A 5,799-nucleotide genomic window follows, 5' to 3' on the forward strand; every position below is an offset into this window, starting at 1 on the left:
TTGAAGGACGCAGACTTCAAGGATGCAGCCTATGCGTCATCTGAAGGACGCACCATGTAGCCTTCCTAGGATTTCCTAATTGTGCAACCAGGTGTTCCCGATCACCGCTCCTGGCGCCAAGCAACGGTGCGAGAGGACAGCTGCCATCCCGATCATTCATTTTGATAACTGAGTAAACAGCTATGGAGCCAGAATTGGCTATTGTCATTTTTATGTTTTATATTTTACTGGAGTACATGGTGAGGATTTTTTAGCCCCGGCGCTGCTAGGTCATGTATTTTCGGTTTAGCCCTGTTTGAATACAAAACCCAATTGAATATAAAAAGTCCAGTATTTCTCGCGCTCGTCATCTGCAGCTGTCACGGTTGCCAGGCGACAAGAACAATCCTTCGTAGGCTAGACCGTTCCGAGCGCTTCAGATGCGCCCTTTGATATGGGACGCTGCTGTAGTTAGCAACAATTTGTTAATATTGTGACAATAAGCCTACATTTTGTTACTTTAATTTTCGGAACTGCATATTTCGTTAAGTATTCACTTACAAATGTGAAGTAACCTACTGAAGTACTTTTTTCCCTCACATCACAATATGGTTACATTAAACTACACAAAAGTATATAATGTAACAACCAGATATTACTGTATATTGAAAATATACAGCAGTAAAATGTAACACAGCCTACGCAGTAATGCAGTAGTAGCCTAATATAAATGCAGTAGTTATTAAAAGTACTTTTTTCAGAAAGCCGTCGATTGAATCAGCCCTGCAAACCTGTTGGTAGACAACTTAGTGGAAATATGCACTCAAACGCTCTGGAGACCATCCCAGATGATGTCCCACCAGCAGGAGGCCTTACCAGGGGCAGCCCATCGGTCCAGCAGTTCAGCTCAATAGAGTCTACATAATTTTTTTCTTATTTTACGTATTGTAAAATTAAATGTTTATGTTGATTTTGATATGTTTAATGTATTTTGTAAATAGTTGGAAAAAGTACTTTAATGTAGCCTATAGAACAAATGATTTTCATTTACCAGTTTTATTTGAAAAAATAAAAAGGTATAGAATTTGTTTCATGCAGAAAGTATTACTGTCATTACAAAAATAAACAATGTCCAGAACAATTCATTCTCTTTTATTTACGCAATTAAAGTTGCATAAAAATAAATGTACATAATTTTTCTTTTAAAAAATAAAAGTGAAAAAGTTAAACAAGAATATGTAGAAAATTTATATATTTTTCAATCATTCTCTCAAGAAGAGAAAACGGCCTGTCCATCCTCTCCCTTCTTTCCTGTGCTCTCCTCGCCTCTGCCTCCCTCTGTAGTTGCATTTCTTCTCTGATCAAGTCCAAAAACCCGTCCTGTCTCGCCGCCTTCGTGCTGGTGCTGGTGCTCCTGCTGGTGGTGCTGGTGCTGCTGCCCCTGGCTCCTCCTCACCGTGGGTACCCACTACTGAACTCGGCCCTGGTGTGTCCTCAGGGATTGAGGCGATGAGGACAGGGGGGTTGGTGCAATGCCTCTGTCCCAACACCTCATCCATGAGGACAAACCAGGGCCAAGTTTCAGCAGTGGGTTTCCCACTCACACCCTCTCCTGTCCCAGGACTTGCAATCCTAAAGGCAGAGCAAATGAACCATGGCTTGTTAACAACAACAGGACAATACATTTTTAGCAAAGATGTGTGTATTACTTTTCTTTTTAGATATATATATATATATATATATAAACCCATTTTTTCCTGAATTGTTCTAAAAAAGCAGAAAAGGGTACTTAACACAGAGGAGCAATCTTAAGTGCATTGCTAACACTGCAAAATATGACACAAAACAAGACATGCATACAAAATACTTAAGAAATCATATTTCTGTATACTAAAATTTGGTTAAAACCACATAGCTTGCATGACAGCACTACAAAAACACATAAAAGTGAAATCCCATTGCCTTATCTACTGCTTTTCTTATTGTTTTGGGCTTTATTGGGTGAGTGATATTTCTTATAATACACAAGTGCAAATATTACAAATAGGTCGTTAAACTAATAACGTTATTACCAAGTTAATAATCCAAGTAAGTTTTGCCTAAAACTACCTGATAAATGTAGCCACGCAATGGTGACGAAGGAGTTAAGAAGAAGTTTATAAGAAATTTTAACTCGCTAGCTATTTGAGTAAATGAAAATATAATACTTACATTTAAATGTGAATTTGCTGTCCACCACCGATCTCTAGTCTCGGCCGCCTTTAAAAATAAATAAATAAATGCTGTCGTCAACGGCGCGCAATGACTTATGGGGTAGAATAGGTCGCTAAGTGTCCATTTATGTATCCTTCTTTTCACGGGGAAACGAAGGGTGCATTTGGCGTCGCTTTTGAATCAGGGAAGCCTTCGTCGCGGCGCGATGACGCAACTGGCCTTCGAATACGGCCTTCGAATACGGCCTTCGAAGGATGGAGAATTGAATTGGGACAGCCTTCATCGAGCCGCGGTGACGCAATCGGCCTTCAAATGCGACCTTCCAAGGATGCAGCCTTTGAATTGGGACGTCCTTCGTCGCGCCGCGGTGACACAATCGGCCTTCAAATACGGCCATCCGGCCTTCAAAAACGGCCTTCGAAGGATGCAGCCTTCACTTTGGGACACAGCTTACGGTGTGCTCTCGGGGTTCAATCCATTTGCATCCACCTTAAAGCATCATAGAGGCAATGCCATAAGTTTATTTATGTGATATTAGATATGTTAAAGATCATGTATTAGTAGAGATTTTGTTGAAAAGATGACGTTTGATAAGATTGTTAAAAACAATGTTTGCTATTGTGTACAAGTTCACAGCAATGCTAATAGCCTGTATAACTGCTGCTACATTGAGAATAGCATTGTATATTCATGTTATTATCATTCATAATGTAGTTTTACTCAAGAAATGGACACTGAATATTGCTGTATTGTTTTATTACAGTTTTCACCACTACATGTAAATGAGGAAGTGTGACAGTAAAGCATCAAACTTACCAGTTTACACTGGTAAGTTACACTGCCCTAAGTGACGCTCTGTCTTCATTTGCACGGTTTAACTTGGTGTTTAGTCAGAGTTTCAACACACTGCACGAGAACACTACAGATAAGTTGCTAAATATGTGCAAATTTGCATTATGATTTTGTAAAAATTGAACAGTGAAAAAGGGGTCTATACAAATTTGTCACGTTACAATTACAACCCTGACATCAACTGACCATCTTTATCAGCAGTATGGCAGTTTGGCGTGAGAAGGCCAATGACCTCGAGTTTTATCATTACATGTTATAATAAAGAACAGTAATAAAGTAACTCTCTGGTATATTCCAGCACTTTTATGGGTTCAAATAGGTAAGAATTTTGGTAATGCAGTTTCCCAGGTTACAACGTTGTTTTCTTCTAGTAATAAACTACTCCAATGCTGCATGTAGCCTATTAAAATCAGCACATTTGGAAACTGCACATAATTCATGCTTACTCATAAAGTGCCAGTAAGCCTTATCTATTTGATGAAATATCCAATGTTCCGGATGAGACCAACAAGAGATTTCCTTTCCGCCATGCTACAGAGCATTAGTTCTCCCTTTAAATAAGCCCCGCCCCGAAATCATTCGATCAAATTCGGCATCACACTTCTGAGCTGTCGACCAATCACGTTCGTTCGGGGGTGGTCTTAAGACGGTGGTCCGGGAAGACGTCATCCAATAGAATCGCGTGCTCCTCGGACAAAAAAGATGCGACAATCATCGCTTACCTTGTGAGCCGCCCATTATTCATGTTCATTCACTAGTTATTTAAGGTGACACGACAGTAGATAGCGGAACACGAATTAAGACCTAACGGTCTCACGGCTCAAGTCTTTTAAAAACACAAAAATGCCCCGCTGAGCTGTAACGTCTGTTCCAGTGGGTTCCTAAACGCTATTGTATTATTTTTAGACAAGTCTGTATAGTTTTTACAGCACATATATCCAAATGTGAAACTTCATGTAATATATGAATACATTAAATGTGAAGCCAGAGTTGTTCGGATCAGGCTAGAAATGAATATAACTCAAAGTTGGGCTATCAAAACACGTATTTATCTGTTTCTTAACCTATAAATTGTGTCAGGACAATAAAAGTAGGCTATATATTTATTTTGATGTTCTGAAATTTACACACAAAAAAGCCATACACATGTGGACCCCAATTTAGTGGCATAATAAATCTTTACTGTTACAAAAATTTGTATGCCATATTAATCATACAACACTATTATGCACAACTTAACAAGAATCAACAATGAAATTGTATTAGATTTTTTACCTTGTGGACGTTTTGGTGCCATACATGTGTGGACAATGGGACTTAGCTTCGTTGAAAATGTAAAAATGTCAGCAAGAAATGTAACTGTGAAAACGTAGAATTTGTTAGAAAACATCAATTTATAATAGTTTACAACAGTATAAATTGACATTGCATGTGTGATAAATAACTTTAATTTGATTTTTATTGTATTTTTTCTTATGATATAATTTAAAGAGCATTTTCCTCTGTCAAAGGCACTGGAATTAGCACTGGAGTCAATTTCTGGGGACAACTCAGAGGTAGAGGACTTGTCTGACAATGATGACCCCGTAGAGGATGTTGATTACCATCCTCCACAACAGGAGCCAAGCAGCAGTGAGGAGGAGAGTAGTGGGGATGAAGACCACTAAGCCCAGCCGGGGACGTAAACGCCTCCGTGGTAAAACTTATGGTTATCGTTCAGACCCTAGCATTGCCATTTTGCGCACTCCCAGACTTCGGATTCAGCAGGTTGAGTCTGATGGCTCAAACGATGACCCTGAAGAGCCAACACCAGGACCAAGCTTTCGAGGACAACCCAAGCAAGGACGAGGAGTGCGCTGGAGGGTTGCTCAATTGACCCCAAACCTAGCCCAGTTTGAGTCTGGGGTGGAAACTGACCAGGACAGAGAAGGCTGGACCACACTGGACTATATAAACCAGTATATTGATAAAGATTTAATGAAACTGATTGTATACTGCTCCAATGCTACAGCGCTAGCTGGGAGTGGGTACCCACTCAACACATCAGTTGATTAGATGTATAATTTCTTTGGTGCCTCAATTTGGATGTCCTGTGTCCCATACCCACAAATCAGGATGTACTGTTCCAGCGAGTTAAGATTCCCAGCCATCACAGAAAGATTCACAAGCGACAGATTTTTCAAACTGAGGCAATCAATAAAGGTGGTCATTGATGATGACATTCCAGAAGACCTGAGGAAATGTGGTGGAAGGTGAGGCCTTTTCTTGACCACATTCTGAAAGGCTGCAGGTCTCAGGCAAGACCCGAGAGCGTTTCTATTGATGAGCAAATGATACCATTTACAGGAGCCTGTCCTTATTGACAATATATGCCAATGAAGCCCAATCCAGTTGGCATGAAAAACTTTCTTTGTGCTTCAGCAGAAGGCATCATGCTCAAATTTGAATTATACCAGGGTGCAGATGCACTGATTGCACAGGTCCAAGAAATAAAATAAAAGAGATTTGCACTTTGTTACACAATGGTGTCTTGATTGTTTTCTGTGGATACAGACCGGGTGTCCACATATGTGGACATCATTTTTTTTCATAAAGAGCTTCATGTTGAAAGATAATATCTGGTTATTACATTTATTGGTTCCTCCTAACCCCAAATAGCTGCAAAAATGCAAGCCAAACCAAAGTTCGGGTCTTAGGAGGTTAACACGCCCCTCTCTCCAAAAAGTGTGTTTCTCATGCATGACTGGCTCATTT

Source organism: Scardinius erythrophthalmus (assembly GCF_964197995.2).
Source record: "Scardinius erythrophthalmus genome assembly, chromosome: 5".
Taxonomy (NCBI): Eukaryota; Metazoa; Chordata; class Actinopteri; order Cypriniformes; family Leuciscidae; genus Scardinius; species Scardinius erythrophthalmus.